Raw genomic sequence first — 15,601 nt, forward strand, 5'->3', positions numbered from 1 at the left:
AGTAGAATATTTGGTATTTGATATAGCCCCCATATAACTGTACCGCACGATTAAATGTTTTTTGGCGGTTTGAACAGACTTTCCTGTAAATTGACAGTTTGCATTCTCTCTTCTAGTACCTCCCCCCATATTTGGTATGTTGGGGATTTGTGTCACAGCTTTCACCGGATTTGTATCAAATTTGGTATTTGGAGTGGAGTTCGACTGAAAATTTCCTATAGAGGTCCACGTCTTCGTATAATCCCCATATAACGCTAGCTATATTCAGAGTTTCGATGATTTTAGATCCACTTTTTGCGATTGTGAATATGCAGATCTATGTCTTCAAATAACCTCCATATCACCGTACCTCACAATATTTGATAATTTTATGATGTTAGCTAAATTTTCAACAGAATTATTTCAAACTTGGTATTTGCAGTTCGCATTGGCCATAAAGTTCGCGTTGGCCATATAATTAAACCACCTGATATTTAGATTTTTTTTTAATTTTCGCGACAAAGCATTTTTTGCATTTTTCAAGTTTCTTCCAAATTATGGAGGGTATTAAAAGTTCCGCCGAGCCGAACATAGCTGCTTTTTTAGAGAGGAGGCACTAGAAGAGGGTGAACTGAAGTTTTCGATCAATGCCTGATATAATATTTTCTTTCGTTTGCTATAAGATATTAGAGGTACTAGCCAGAGTAGACCTTTGTTTCCCATCTTTATTATCATATCCAGATTAAAGCGGTAAGTTCGAGAGAAATTTGTCGCAAATAAAATAATTATGTTTCTAAGTTTTAAGTAATCGGATGCTTCCTACAATGAATATTTTGAACTATTTTTGTATCTCTGATAGCCAGCAATAGCTATTATGGTGCGGTGGCGACCATGTGATACCTTATAACACAATAATATATTGAAAAACCTCTGATGCTCAAATTCATTTTGGAGGATTTTTTTTAATAATGCCATACAGTCCTGAAAAAATGTAACGTCTGTTTTTTGGCCGGTGACATTGGCTCTATGTTTATGTCCTCTGCCGTGTTGGTAGGTATTCAGAAAATATCACGCAAAAGTTGTGATCTACTTTACCTAGCAAAATGCTAGGCTTCTACCCTGGCTTCTGCTCTAATCTCATGCAAACCTCCCTGTCGATTGGTCTTTAATTGTGGCCTGTAGAGCGAATTTCAGTTCAACCCCTATTTTTATGGGATTTTTTAAATTTTATCCTTTTCTGCATTCTGATTTAGTCAGAATTGACAAATTTCAGCCGTTATTAAGTTATATGTGTATATATTAGCAGCATTTCATATTTTTCGAACAACTAAAGTACGCATTTCCAAAACCTTGATGGTACCTACATAGTCCTTAATATCGAATTTCGGGATTTCAGCTTTATCCTTTCGCCCAATAGCCAAATTAGAACCACAAACATTTTCCGCACAATTACAGTACACATTTCCAAAACCACGTCCATATCTTAACCACAGACACCAACAGTGACATCTATACAAAATTTCAGGATTTCAGCTCTATTCCTTCGCCCAAACCAACTTTAGAACAATTTAGTACTTTTCGTATTATACCTCAATTTAAAATACCAACATAGACCTCAATATGCAATTTGTAGATTTTTAGCTTTGTCCCTTGATTCAATACCAAGTTTAGTACCATATAGTTTTTTTCGTGCAAATATAGTATACAATGAACAGCCACCCTACAACCAAATCTCAGATTTCAACCACACTACACCAAATTGTACAAATATAGTTCTATTTAGTATTTTCCGTGCACTTATAGTACACATTTCCCATTACAAAAATCTACCAACAAAAGGGACCTCATTAAATAATTTCAAACTGCCAACTTCATCTTTTCACTCAAAACGGAATTTTACCAAATTTAGTACGGTTCTTACACTAGTAAACATTTCCAAACCAACCTTCATCTATCAAATTCACTTTCCAACCATGATTTTTATAAAAAATTTCAAGTTTTCAACTTTAGCCGTCCATATAATACCAAGTGGTAATATTTTAGAAGTTTAGTACCATTTTAGAACTTTTCGTAATTTTAAAGTTAAAATTTCCAAAAATCCCTTTGGTAAATTTATCCTGCATTCCATCAATGCCTCTCATCCCAAATTTCAAATTTTGAAAAATTTGTGGTTTTTTCTTCAAAATTCCACAATTAAAGCCGCTATGGTTCTTTCAAAATAATGTTCACATATCCACGATTATAGAAATTACCGTTCTTTGAAAAACTATTTTAAAATCCTTGAAATCTTCGAAAAAAAGAAACAAAAACAAATTATAACTCCGTTAGTCCTCCGAAAATTATATCTCCCATGTTTATTCGTCACGTTTTCTTCTGTGTTTATAAAAAAAATCCGACAAGCCTAAAGACGATAATGTTATTTGGTATTGGTTTTTAATAACTGCCAATCACAAGCCACGTAGCCCCACAAAAACACTCTAAAGGTCAACAACAGACATTTATACCCTGTATATTTATTGTCGATTTTTTCTTAGAATTTCGTTATTATTTTCAACATTTGTGACAGTCAGAGCAAGAAGTTTACGGAGATGGGTAAGGAGGGTTGGCAAGTTGGCGATTGGAAATTGCCTTACGCACAAAAACCAAACTTTTTTTGAATCGCTTTTTTGTACTTTTCCTTTCCATCTGAATGTTGTTTTGCCACAGTCGTTGTCCTCATCATCATCATCGATGTTGTTAGTTGTTGATTTTATTTGATTTGATTTTAAACTTTTTGACATTTCTTGTACTGAGTGCTCTCGCCATTCCGCCGTTCTGTTTGGTTTAGTTCTCACAATAATGTGATAATAATAATAAAAAGTGATGGTGTGTTTTATTTGGGGGTGCCATGTGAAAGCTTGTTCGAATGAAACACGTTTTCTTGGTCCATTTAATGTTTGGTTGATAGCGCGTTCATGTTACTAGCGCCAAATTTTACAAACGCAATTGTTTAATTTTTAAAATCAATTTTTTTGGATTTTTCTGGACTACGGATCCATTTAGTTATACCCTACCCAACCACATAGTGGTAAGGGTATTTTATTTTTGTGCATTTGTTTGTAACATGGCGAAGGAAGCGAGATAGACACATAGTTATTTTTGAGGATATTCATAGAATCACTTTCTGAGTCAATTTACGCATGCCAGTCCGTCCGTCCATGTATTTTTGTGAACAAAATACAGGTCGCATTTAATATCCGATTGAGATGAAATTTTGCAAACAGTATTTGTTTGGCCCAAGGTCGAACTCTATTGAAATTGGTGATAATCGGATCAGATTTAGGTATTGCTCCCACATTTAGGGTGAGATGAAAAAACTGCAAACAATTTCAGACTGCCGTCATTTCTAAACCACTCATCCGACAGCTGTTAAAATTATTAAAGTGACAGCTCATTATATTGTTTACAAGCGTACAAATGCATTTTGGTGAGAATTTTCCAGAAAAAAAGTTACTCCTGATGGAATTTAAGCGTGATGGTGTGATTTCTTTATATTTGGCTGGAAAACCACAAGTGGCTATCGATAGAGCACTCCAGCATTTAAATGTGAATAACTCGTTTGTGTCTCGTACCATTACTCGTTACCGTGATACTGGTAGCGTAGGCCGACGTCAAGGAAGTAGACGGAAGAAAATAGCAACATTAGCAGAAATGGTTCGAAAAGTAAAGAAGCGACTTGATCGAAACCCGCGTCGCAGTGGCCGAAAAATGGCTCATGGGCTGAATATATCGCAATATTCTATTCGGCAAATATTGAAAAATGGCCTTGAGGTAAAGCCAATGAAATTCGAAGAAGTGCAAGAACGTACACCGCTACGGAATGAAAGTAGACTCGACAGAGCTAAAGAGTTGCTTGGCTTGGACTAAAGTGGTGAACTGCAGAATTTTGTTTTCTCCGATCGGAAAACATTCGTTGTCAGGCAGTTTGTAAACAAACAAAATTATCGTTTTTACTTGCCAAAGAGGTCAGCTCATAATGTGCCCCTTCGGTTGGCCTCCAGAACTCAAGCGCCGGCCATGATAATGGTATGGTGTGGGCCGCCATAACAGCCAATGGTTGCTCTCCGCTCGTATTAATCGACCGTGGCATCAGAATAAATGCCGAATATTATCGCGAAAATATTCTGGAGGGTGTATTAACGCCTGGGCACGTAATCATTTTGGCCGCAGACCTTGGACATTCCAACAGGACCCAGCACCATCGCACTCAGCACGCGCCACCCAAGAATGGTTACAAAATGAGGTTCCTCGCTTCATTTCCAGCCCACAAGGGCCACCAAAATCTCCGGATACCAATCCGTTGGACTATTGTGTCTGGAATATTTTGGAAAGCAAAGTTGGCGATCACCTCAATAAGCAAGCGCTTCTCCGGGAATGGGCCAGAATACCGCAGAGCAACATTCGGACATCGTGAGACGGTTTCATTGGCCGTTTGAAGGCCATAATTCGGGCTAAAGGTGACCAATTCGAGCAAATCTAAACTTATTCTAAAATTTAATGCTATTTCCGACATGTTTTGGAATTTGACTTTGTTACAGTTTTTTTTTATCCCACCCTGTATACATAATCAGCATAAAATTCTGTTGAAATCACGATAAAGGCAACATTATTTGACTGTGAGCTTCAAATTTTGGCAGATCAATTTGTATTGTATCTAGGATTATTGGTATTGAAAATGAGATATATCGCTCCACATTGTGGAATAGCCGCCATATAACTGTACCTCCCGATAATCGATATTTTTTTTTCTAAAAATTGGCAGAACATGGTATATATAGGTTCATAGTCGGTATTTTGATTTTTCCACGAATTTGTCAAATTTGTAGTTCGTGATCGGTTTTATCTCCGGTGGGTCCACGTTTTGGTACCCCCCAAAATACTTGTACCTAAGAATATTCAGTATTTTAATGATTTTTGCCACCTTTTTCTCACGGATTTGTCCAAAAATTGTTATTTTTAGTTCATAATGGTTTCTAGCTCCGGCGGGAGAGCATTGAAATACAAAGGCCTTACCACTTTATGGTTTTTTTGAAAAGTCCAACAGCAGTAACCAAAGGGTCTTACTGCTATTTGCAATTTTAAGTGGAACACGTTTGAATTCAGATATTTTTCTATAAAAATGTTTTCTTTACCCAAAAGTGGAGGGATTTTAACATTCGACTCGGCCGAATTATTTTTTATACCCTACACCACAAGGTGGTCAGGGTATTATGTCTTTGTGCATTTGTTTGTAACAGGCAGAAGGAAACGAGATAGGCCCATAGTTCCTTTTGATGATCTGCATAGGATCACATTTTGAGTCGATTTATGCATGGCCGTCCGCCCGTCCGTCTGTCCGTCTGTCCATGTATTTTTGTAAACAAAGTACAGGTGGCATTTATCCAAATGAAATTTTGCACAGATCATTTGTTTGGCCTAAGGACGAACCCTATTGAAATTGGAAAAAATCGGTAAAAATTTAGATATAGCTCCCATATATATCTTCGTCCGATTTGCTTTTTATTGTGCACCAAACCTGTAATATCAGCCCGAATTGTATGGAAATTTGCATATACACCCATATTAGGCCTGAAAATATGTATGCCAAATTTGATCTAAATCGGTTCAGATATAGCTATAGCTCCCATATACATTGCTCATCCGATTTGTTATTTTTGTCCACCGCCGAAGTAATATGCACTCTGTAACAACAATATTTGGGGAAATATATAAAATACAGCTCAGAAATACATTTGCTAAATTTTATCGAGATCGGTTCAGATTTGGATATAGCTCCCATATATAACTTCGTCCGATTTACCTTTTATTGTGCACCAAACGTCTAATATTTGTCGAAATGGGATGCAATTTGGCACTTACTACCGAATTGAAGCTAGTATGCCAAATTTGGTGAAGATCGGTTCAGATTTGGCTATAGCTTCCATATATATTATTCATCCGATTTGTTATATTTGTTACCCACAGCCGTAATATGCACTCCGTAACAACGATATTCAGGGAAATATATCAAATACAGCTCAGAAATATCTTTGCCAAATTTTATCGAGATCGCTTCAGATTTGGATATAGCTCCCATATATATCTTTATCCGATTTCAAATTAATTGTGCACCAAATGGATAATACAATTCCGAATTTAAATGATACAAATGTTTCGGCATATTTAGTCCTTTGAACTTTAAATTATAATTATAATCACAGCGTGTATTATTGAATTCTCCCATAAAAACTTTTAATTGTTATGTGGAGCTCTACTAAATTAGCAAAGTGGTGTAGGGTATCATAAAGTCGGCCCTGCCCGACTTTTTTTTTTGTTTTGTTTTTGTAATCGATTTTTCTGGACTATGGATCCATTTAGTTTTCAAATAATCTCGAGTAGGGTATCAACAAATTGACTCAACAAAATCCAGCTTAATATTTTTCCAAAAGCTAATCTGTAAAATGTCGGAGACCTATGTGTTGTTGTTGCTATTGTTGTAAAAATTAAACAAACGACTCTCTAGACAGGCGTTAATAATTGGTATTAGGGGGGAAGTTTCCGAACTAGTGAATGTTGGAATCTACTGTGCCGTTAATTTGTTTCAAACGCCATGGAATGCAGTCAATTAAGAATTTCAAACCGAGACAATCTCTCATAGAAAAAGGTACTGTGAAGGAAAAACACTGAATCGTAACAAAATCTGTTTTCGATCACATTTTTCGAAAAGGGCAACTGGTTTGCTACGCCTTTTCAAATTAAAACCGGAAATATGTTTTGACGCTTAAACAGAGATTTGTTTTGGTAGTTTTTTTTTTTCGAATTTTTGTCTAATAGTTTTGTTTTGTCTCAATTGAATGACATAGAAACAAATGGAAAGAATAAACAACAAAAAAAAAAAAAAACAAAAAAAAAAAAAACGAATTACACAATATTTATTAACACTCAAAAAAAAAAAAGAACATGTGCCATTTGTCAAAATATAGGCTTAGTAATTGTTTGGGTTATTTTACCGGAATTTTTTTCGCCATTTGTTTTTTACTCAAAATAATTGGCGATAAGAAAGGCGTGATGTTTTTTTATTTTAATTATTTTTTTAACTACATTAAAATCTCTCCAATTAAAAGGCTTCCGACAAAAAGTGTCTCATTCAAATTTTATTTCTCATTCAAACTAGTTTCGAGAATTTTATAAGCCACACGGCACTTTTTTTGTTATTGTTTTTTTGTTATTGTTTTTGTTTTTCGCAATCAAATGTTATGTCCCTATCTCCGGACCTTAGTTCAAGTCATGGCCATGTGGTCTCATTCAATTTGGGTTATCATTTTCTAATATTTTTTTGCTAATATATATCGCCATATAATTTTTTGCAAATATAAATTGCCCCTACAATTTGTCATCAGAAAATTGGACGTCATTATTTTAAATTTTAGTGTATATAATTTTCAATACAGTGGAACATTTCGGAAATGGAACTTTTTGGGAACTTTTATTCAAATGACTAAGCTTTAATTGATATGGGGATAGATTGATGGTCTCAAAAATCAATTGGAAAAAATGGTAAACTTATAAGGCTAGTTTTAAATACTTTCAGTCAATTCCCTAAAGACTAACAAAAAAAAAAAAAAAAAAAAAAAAAACAGTAACAAAAATTCTTTAAAAAATCGATTCGTGTTATATATTCTGGTCATCCCGTTACAATCGTTCTATCAAAATCTTGACATTTCTTATTAATGTCTTAGCATATTGTTGAATCTTCCTTAGTCCAACTGTCTAAATTTTCTGTTTTTGCGTAGACCCAAACTAAATAATACGACACAAAATACATAGAAAAACATGCCGTGAAGAAATTAAAAAGCGTCATATCATCCAATGTAAGATTTTAAAATTAACTATTTTTCATCTCGAACAAGTAAAAACGCTGTAGCTTCGGCCGGGACGAATCCGTTAAAAACTGTTAAAATCTTAAAAATACCGAATGTGGGCGTAATATTACGGTCTATACGACGACGTGGACCTGCATAAGCAACTTTTGTCATAAACCATTACAATACTCATGCGAAACTTGAATAAAAAAATTCGTTTAATAAAGTACTGTTAAATGGGGGCTGTATGAAGAAGTGGACCTGCACAAACAATTTTCTGTCATAGTCTGCAGTATCCGTTACGAACTTTAAATGCCAAATTTGAAACATTTCCGGTGAATAATGTCGCTAAAATCATCAAAATACCAAATATCGGGAGGTACCGTTATATGGGGGCTAATCCAAAACGTGGACCCATTTTCAGTACCAACAGTCCTGCAGTCATAATACACATTTGAGTAAAATTTTACCAATTTACTTCATTGCTTTCGGAAGCTACAGTGATATCCACAGACGGACTTACGGACGGACATCGCTAAATCGACATAGAATTTTATACTGATCTAGAATATATATAGGGTATGAAAAGCATCAATCATCCAGTCCTCCGAAAAACTTGCTCGAATTTGAGCAAAGCGTGAAATTGGAGCGGAATCACTCCTGGAACTAGAAAATGTTGAAAATACTCTATTTATCGAAGTCCCTTGAGTGGCATCGGTCTTGTTTTAGAGTGGGTGCAATATGAGCTTGACATCGATTATATTCTACTCTTGTCAAGCACCCTACCAGTTTTTGTAATACACTCACTCTTCGATTACTCCCACTCGCGAGCAAGTTTCAATCTAGAGTGAAAACGAGCATACATCATTAGATAAATAGAACAAGGAAAAAAGCGCCGAAGTTCAGTTGGGACGAATTAATAATACCCTTCACCATTTGTAAGGAACTCGACGTTTTTAACGTTTTTTTGTAAATTTGGGTATTAGGATTTGGGCTTGCCGAACTTAGCTGTATTTTTAACATGTTTTTCCTTAGGCTTTATACCCTCAGCCCTGTGGCTACAGAGGACATATATCATTTGATGCGGTCATTTGAAGTCACTTTGGACAAAATCCGTTTCGGGATGTCCAATCGTGCGATGTCCGTCCGATGTAATATTATTATTATCAAACTTAGATCGTGTTAGGAGATGGACAATATCTGTCCACTCCTTCTAGTACCTCCCCCACAAAAGATCGCACTTTTCAAAAAGTATTTAACTGCACAGAACGAGAAAGTATTATCCGATTTAGCTTCAACTTTGCAACTCTTAATATTTTCATCAGTGCTAAATAAGGTACGAAAATGGACAATATCGGTCCACTCCAGCAAGTACCTCCCTCACAAAGGGGCAAAGTTTTGAATAACCAAAATCATAAAATTCTTTTTGAATTTTCATAAAATCCGAAGTAAGCATCCGGTTTTCTTCAGATTTAACACATCCGCTTATTTCAACTAACAAAAGACCTGCTGAAGATGGGATATATCGATCCCCTACTACTTAGAAAAATATACAAGGACTACTCACAATATATGATATGTATACCTCCTTCCTAATTTTTCAAAAGTTTCAAGAAATATGGCTTTAGCCATTATTTTGTAAATTTATTTAACTGCTAACTTCATTCACTGTACAGGGTGAGATGAAAAAACTGCAACCAACTTCAGGATGTTGTCATTTCCAAGCCACTCGTCCGACAGCTGTTAAAATTATGCCAGCGACAGCTCATTGTATTGTCTACAAGCGTTCCAAAGAATTTTGTTGAGAATTTTTGAGAAAAAAAAAAGTTAGTCGTGATGGAATTTGAGCGTGATAGTGCGATTTCTTTATATTTGGCTGGAAAACCACATGTGGCTATTAGCATTTAAATGTGAATAAATCTTTTGTGTATCGTACCATCGCTCGTTACCGTGATACTGGTAGTGTAGGCCGACGTCAAGGAAGTGGACGGAAGAAAACAGCAACATCAGCAGAAATGGTTCGAAAAATAAAGAAGCGACTTGATCGAAATCCGCGTCGCAGTGACCGAAAAATGGCTCGTGAGCTGAACATATCCCAATATTCTATTCGACAAACATTGAAAAATGAGCTTCGGGAAAGCCATTGAAATACCAAAAAGTGCAAGAACTTACACCGCAAGAGAAAGAAAATAGACTCAAAAGAGCTAAAGAGTTGCTTCGCTTGGTCGACAATGGTGAATTGCCGATTTTAGTTTTCTCCGAAGAGAAAACATTCGTTGTCCAGCAGTTTGTAAACAAACAAAATGATCGTATTTACTTGCCAAAGAGGTCAGCTGAAAATGTGCACCTTCGGTTGGCTCAAGCGCCGGCCACGGTGATGATGTGGGACGCCATAAAAGCCGATGGTAGCTCTCCAATCGTATTAATCGACGAAAATATTCTGGAGGGTGTATTAAAGCCTTGGGCACGCCAACATTTTGGCCGCAGATCTTGGACATTCCAACAGGACTCAACAACCACCACCCAAGAAAGGTTCCTCGCTTCCTTTCCAGCGCACAATGGCCACCAAAATCTCCGGATACCAATCCGTTAGACTATTGTGTCTAGAGTATTTTGGAAAGCAAGGTTGGCACTATAAAATACCAAAGTGTCGATCACCTCAAGCAAGCGCTTCGACGGGAATGGGCCAAAATACCGCAGAACAACACTCGGGCAGTTTGTGACGGTTTTATTGGCCGTTTGAAGGCCATAATTTGTGCCAAAGGCGACCAATTCGAAAAAATCTAAACTTATCCTAAAATTTGATGCTATTTTCGACATTTTTTGCTTTTATTCAATAAAATTTCAATAAAATATTAAAGCCTTCCTTTCAACACCAAAATTTTTCAAATGTCATTCACCTAAAACATAAGTGAGATTGTGCAAAACATTTAAAAGAACACCAATTTAATTTGCTAAAATATGTCTAGTGCCTCTATTAAGTTGTCTCTATGGCAAAACTAAGCTCTTGTTGTCACATAAACAAAAAGCATATTTCTAATATTTTTTTCTTTCTCAATTTTTGTGTTATTTTTTTCCAGCATCCATTGATGGTATTGCATAAAAAAAACTGAAAACCATAGAGTAACAGCATTCGACACAAAACGGCACAGCACGTGATATATGTATGAAGCCGAAGAAGATGCTGCTGATGATGATGATTGCTCATAACGTAAAACTGGGGAGTCAACAACATTGCACTACTGCACACTGTGACATCTGAAGCGCAGAGGTATGTATGCAGCGAAGCAAATAACCAGAAGAGAGCTTAATAAAAAAGAAAAACGTATGCTGAGTGCTACTGGGGATACACCAAGCCACTCACACACACACACACCTGTGTTCATAGTATCCATACATGTGTTTGAATATTGTGAATGGGAAGCACCTACGTTTTTAGTTTTATTTTTGTTCCGATTTTTTTTTTTATTTTATTTATTTTGCGTTTTTTTTTACACCGGTGTCAAGTACAATTCACAATTCGCATAGCTTGTGGCCAAGTAAAAGTGTAGGAATGTGTGGGGGTGAGAGGGCGTGAAATGAGAGAAATGCCGCACTCCCATTCACAAAATTGTTCACACACACACACACAAATGTATCGTTTTGACAAAAACAAAATATGAACATGCTTTTGACAAGAAATTGACATGTTTTTGAATTTTTATTTTGTGTTTTTTTTTGTTATATATTTTTTGCCTTATCGTATATTGTTTTGGGGGAACCTCTGCAGCAGTTAAACGGGAAGGAAGGCCCCAAAAAACACCAACACCGTTTCATATGCCAAAAACACATACGCGCAGCCATCGTGAAGTGAGGAATAAATCTGTTATCACATCTGTTCTGCAAAATGTGTGTTGAGGTGTATGTATGTATGCGTGTGTGTGTAACTGCGTACTTCCTTTTTGCGGTAATATTCATTATTTAAATATTTAAAAAGTCGATTTTTTTTTTCGTATGTACGTTTGATGTTGCGGTTTTTGTTTTGGAAATTTGGCTTGCTATGCAAACGCATAAATTTTAAAGCGTTGACAGCTTTTGACATTATCGCCAATTTTCGAAAAATGTTATATTTTACATGCGAAATCCATATATCTGTGAAGGGTATACCCACACATGAACATGTTCTGATATCCATGTACAGCGAAATGTGGACTGTTCCAGATTTGCGAAATCGAAAATTTTCGTTTCGTTGTGAGAAAACATTGCTCTCTGTAATACAAAGTCAGGATTTAATACTAGACACCTATTGTGATAATAATTTTTGTCGGAAAAACTTTAAAAGGAGACGAAGTTCGAAGATGGAATATATAAGACCTTGCATCAAGTATTTTGCCCACAAATGGTCCGGAATTGGGCAGTAATTGACTGACTGATTGACTGACTTAACGATTCATCAACGCCCAGACGAAACGACTAAAGCTGGAATATTGAAATCTGGGGTGTGGGTCACTTTTGGCCCGAAAGGGTCATTTAAGGCTGATTTATTGGAAATTCGTACTAGAACGGTATGAAAAATATTAAAAGGTACTAAATATGGTAACCTTTGTATTTGAGGAAGCAGTAAAGCTAGAACTATTTAATTTGAAATGAGGGTCACCGATAGAGTGTATGATGGTACATCTATCAGGTTTTTGGAAATTCACATTAAGTACTACAATGTACTACATTTGGTACCATTTCGTACTATGTGAACGGTAAGAACAAAAAAAAATTGAAATGGGGTTCAAGATTGAGGAGTAAAGTCGATGATAGGAGGTAGTTTTGGAAGTACAGGGTTGTTCATATTCGACGGACCCATCTGGCAACGCCATAACTTTTGACAGAGATGTCACATCGCTTAATGACATATCGCGTTTGAAGCGTCAGTCCAAGCAGATTTTTACCATTAACCAATACACGCCACGCGAGCTCTCTGAAATAGTTGAAATTTACATTCAACAGAAGAAATCAATTGTGAAAAAAAGAAATATGAGAAGTGCGCCTTCTATGAACACCATTAAGCTTTTATACGACTGGTAAGGCTCTTTCTAATCCGAAGAGGCCATATAAAAGTCGACCAAGGCGATCGGCCGAGAATATCGCTGCCGTACGAGCCAGTGTTGAGAGGTCCCCAAGAACATCCCAAAAACGCCGCTCTCAGCAGTTGGGCATGGCTCGGTCTACTTTACAACGGATTATTCGCATTGATTTGCATTTGTTCCCGTACAAAATTCAATTGACGCAAAGAATGTTGCCTGCGGACAAGCCTCGTCGATTGAAATGGGCCCAAAGAGTCATGGGTCCGTCGAATATGGGCAACCCTGTATGTATAGAATACTTCAAAACGGTACTAAATAGTACTAAGTAAAATATGAATTTGGAGGAACAGATGGAGCTTGAATCCTGAAATATGAAATGAATATTACTGGTGCAATTTGTACTTATGAGCACGAAAAGTACTAATGGTACTAAATTTGGTACAATTCAGATTTCGGTGAATCGATAGAGCTGGAAATCTGAAATTTAGGAATAAGATTTCTCTTGGACTTAGATGAAGGCAGTTTTGAAAAATTGTACTAAGGTGCACTAAATTGTACAAAATTCCATACAATTTAGATTTGGGTGAATCAAAAGAGCTGGTATCCTGAAAATTGGAAATAATATTAATGTCGAAGTGCAGGATTGGGATATTTTGTACGTAGTTTTGAAATTTGTACTTATGTGTACTAAACAGTACTAAATTTGAAACAATTTAAATTTTGGGAGACCCTATTGGTTCTCACTGTAATTTCGAAATAACATTTCTCTTGGACTTGGATGTAGGTAGTTAGGAACAATTGTACTTATGTGTTCTAAATGGTACTTAATTCTATACAATTTGAATTTGGGTCAACCAAAAGAGCTTATATCCTGAAAATTGGAAACAATTTTACTGTTGGAGTGTAGCATTGGGATACATAGGTAGTTTTGGATATTTGTACTTATATTTACTAAATGAAGTACAATTTGTATTTGGACGAACCAGCAGGAGTGCAATGTTAAAATTTGAAATTGACATTTATGTGGAAGTTCAGGATTGAGGTATGTAGGATGATTTGAAAATTCTTGCTTATTTGTACTAAATGGTACCAAATTTGGTACAAATTGGAATTTTCGATGAACCGATGTAGCTTGGAATCCGAAATCTGGAATGAGTATCACTGATGAAGTGCAGGATAGATGCATCAAAGGGTTATTCGGAATTCAAAATGTAAATTTAGGAAATATTCTAAAATTTTGCTAAACTTCCAAAATGGTACCATTTGGTATTATGTGAAGGGATATAGGTAAAACTTGAAATTTGGTATGGTAACCAAAGTTGGAAGATTAGTTTGATATATGAAGGTTGTTTTGAAAATGTGTACTAAGTGTCCGAACTGTACTAATTGGTACTACATTTGGGGTAGTTTAGTTTATGGTGAACGGATGAAGCTGGAATTTTGAAATTATACATAAGGGCCCTATTGGCGATAGGTTTGTGATGAAGTGGTGGTTTTGGAAATGTGTACTGCAAGTGGGCGAAAAGTACTAAATAGTACTATATTTGGTACAATTTGGTGTTGGGTGTACAGATAGGGATTGAAGTTTAACATTTGTTTTATTAGGTCGCTGTTCATCTGTAGCCTTGACATATGGAGGTTGTGTCGGAAATATGTACTATAATTGTACGAAAAGTACTAAGTGACATTAAATTTGGTATTGGAATCTGAAATTTTGTATTGGGGCCTCTGTTAGTGGTAGTTTTGTGATAAAGAGGTGGTTTTGGAAATGTGTACTACAAGTACACGAAAAGTACTAAATAGTACTATATTTTATACTATATGGTATTGGGTGTAAAGATAGTGCTTTCAGTTTAAAATTTTTAAGAGATAGGAATAAAATTCTCAGATTTGATACGGAAGTCTCTGCTAGTATCTAGACTGAGATATGGAGGTGTTTTTGAAAATATGTACTAAAGTTGTACAAAAAGTACTAACTGGTACCTAATTTTGTATTGAGTGAAGGGATAGAGCTGAAATTTGATATAGATCTCACTGTTCGTGTAGATGGTCATGATATGGACGTGGTTTTGGAAATGTGACCTATATTTGTACGAAAAGTACTAAATGTTACTTAATTTGATATTTGGGCGAAGGTATAGGGCTGGAGTCCTCAGATTTGATATAGATGTCATTTGTGGTGTTCGTGGTTAAGATGTGGAGGTGGTTTAGAAAATGTGTACTATAATTGTTCGAAAAGTACTGAGTGATACCAAATTGGGCACTAGGCGAAGGCATAGAGCTGAAATCCCGAAACTTGATATGGACGTCTCTGTTGGTATCTGGAATTGAGATATTGAGGTGATTTTGGAAATATGTACTATAGATGTACGAAAAGAACTAACTGGTACCTAATTTTGTAGTGGGTGGAGGAATTGAGTTGAAATGAGTTTGGATATGGAGCGGTAATGGGGGAAAATATAGAGCGGAAATTTGCTATTGTTTATTGATAGTGTTTGAAAAAATATTTTTAAAACATCCACGTTTATTGAACATTTTTGAAAAAAAATATTTTTAAAACACGTTTATTGAAAAATTTTGAAAAATATTTTTTAAAACATCCACGTTTATTGAACATTTTTGAAAAAAAATATTTTTAAAACACGTTTATTGAAAAATTTTGAAAAATATTTTTTAAAACATCCA

At 35.7% G+C, this 15,601-nt stretch overlaps 1 protein-coding gene across 1 annotated transcript in view; it reads left to right on the top strand.

The window, feature by feature from the left end:
- LOC101891688 (protein folded gastrulation) overlaps positions 1–15,601 on the top strand; it is a 164,681-nt gene that overhangs the window by 70,671 nt on the left and 78,409 nt on the right. The window contains exon 2 of the mRNA XM_059122031.1: positions 10,940–11,130. The gene's annotated coding sequence lies outside the window, so the exon portion shown is untranslated. The remainder of the gene's footprint in view (positions 1–10,939; positions 11,131–15,601) is intronic.

The sequence above is a fragment of the Musca domestica genome, unplaced genomic scaffold, assembly GCF_030504385.1.
Source record: "Musca domestica strain aabys unplaced genomic scaffold, Musca_domestica.polishedcontigs.V.1.1 2, whole genome shotgun sequence".
NCBI classification, from domain to species: Eukaryota; Metazoa; Arthropoda; class Insecta; order Diptera; family Muscidae; genus Musca; species Musca domestica.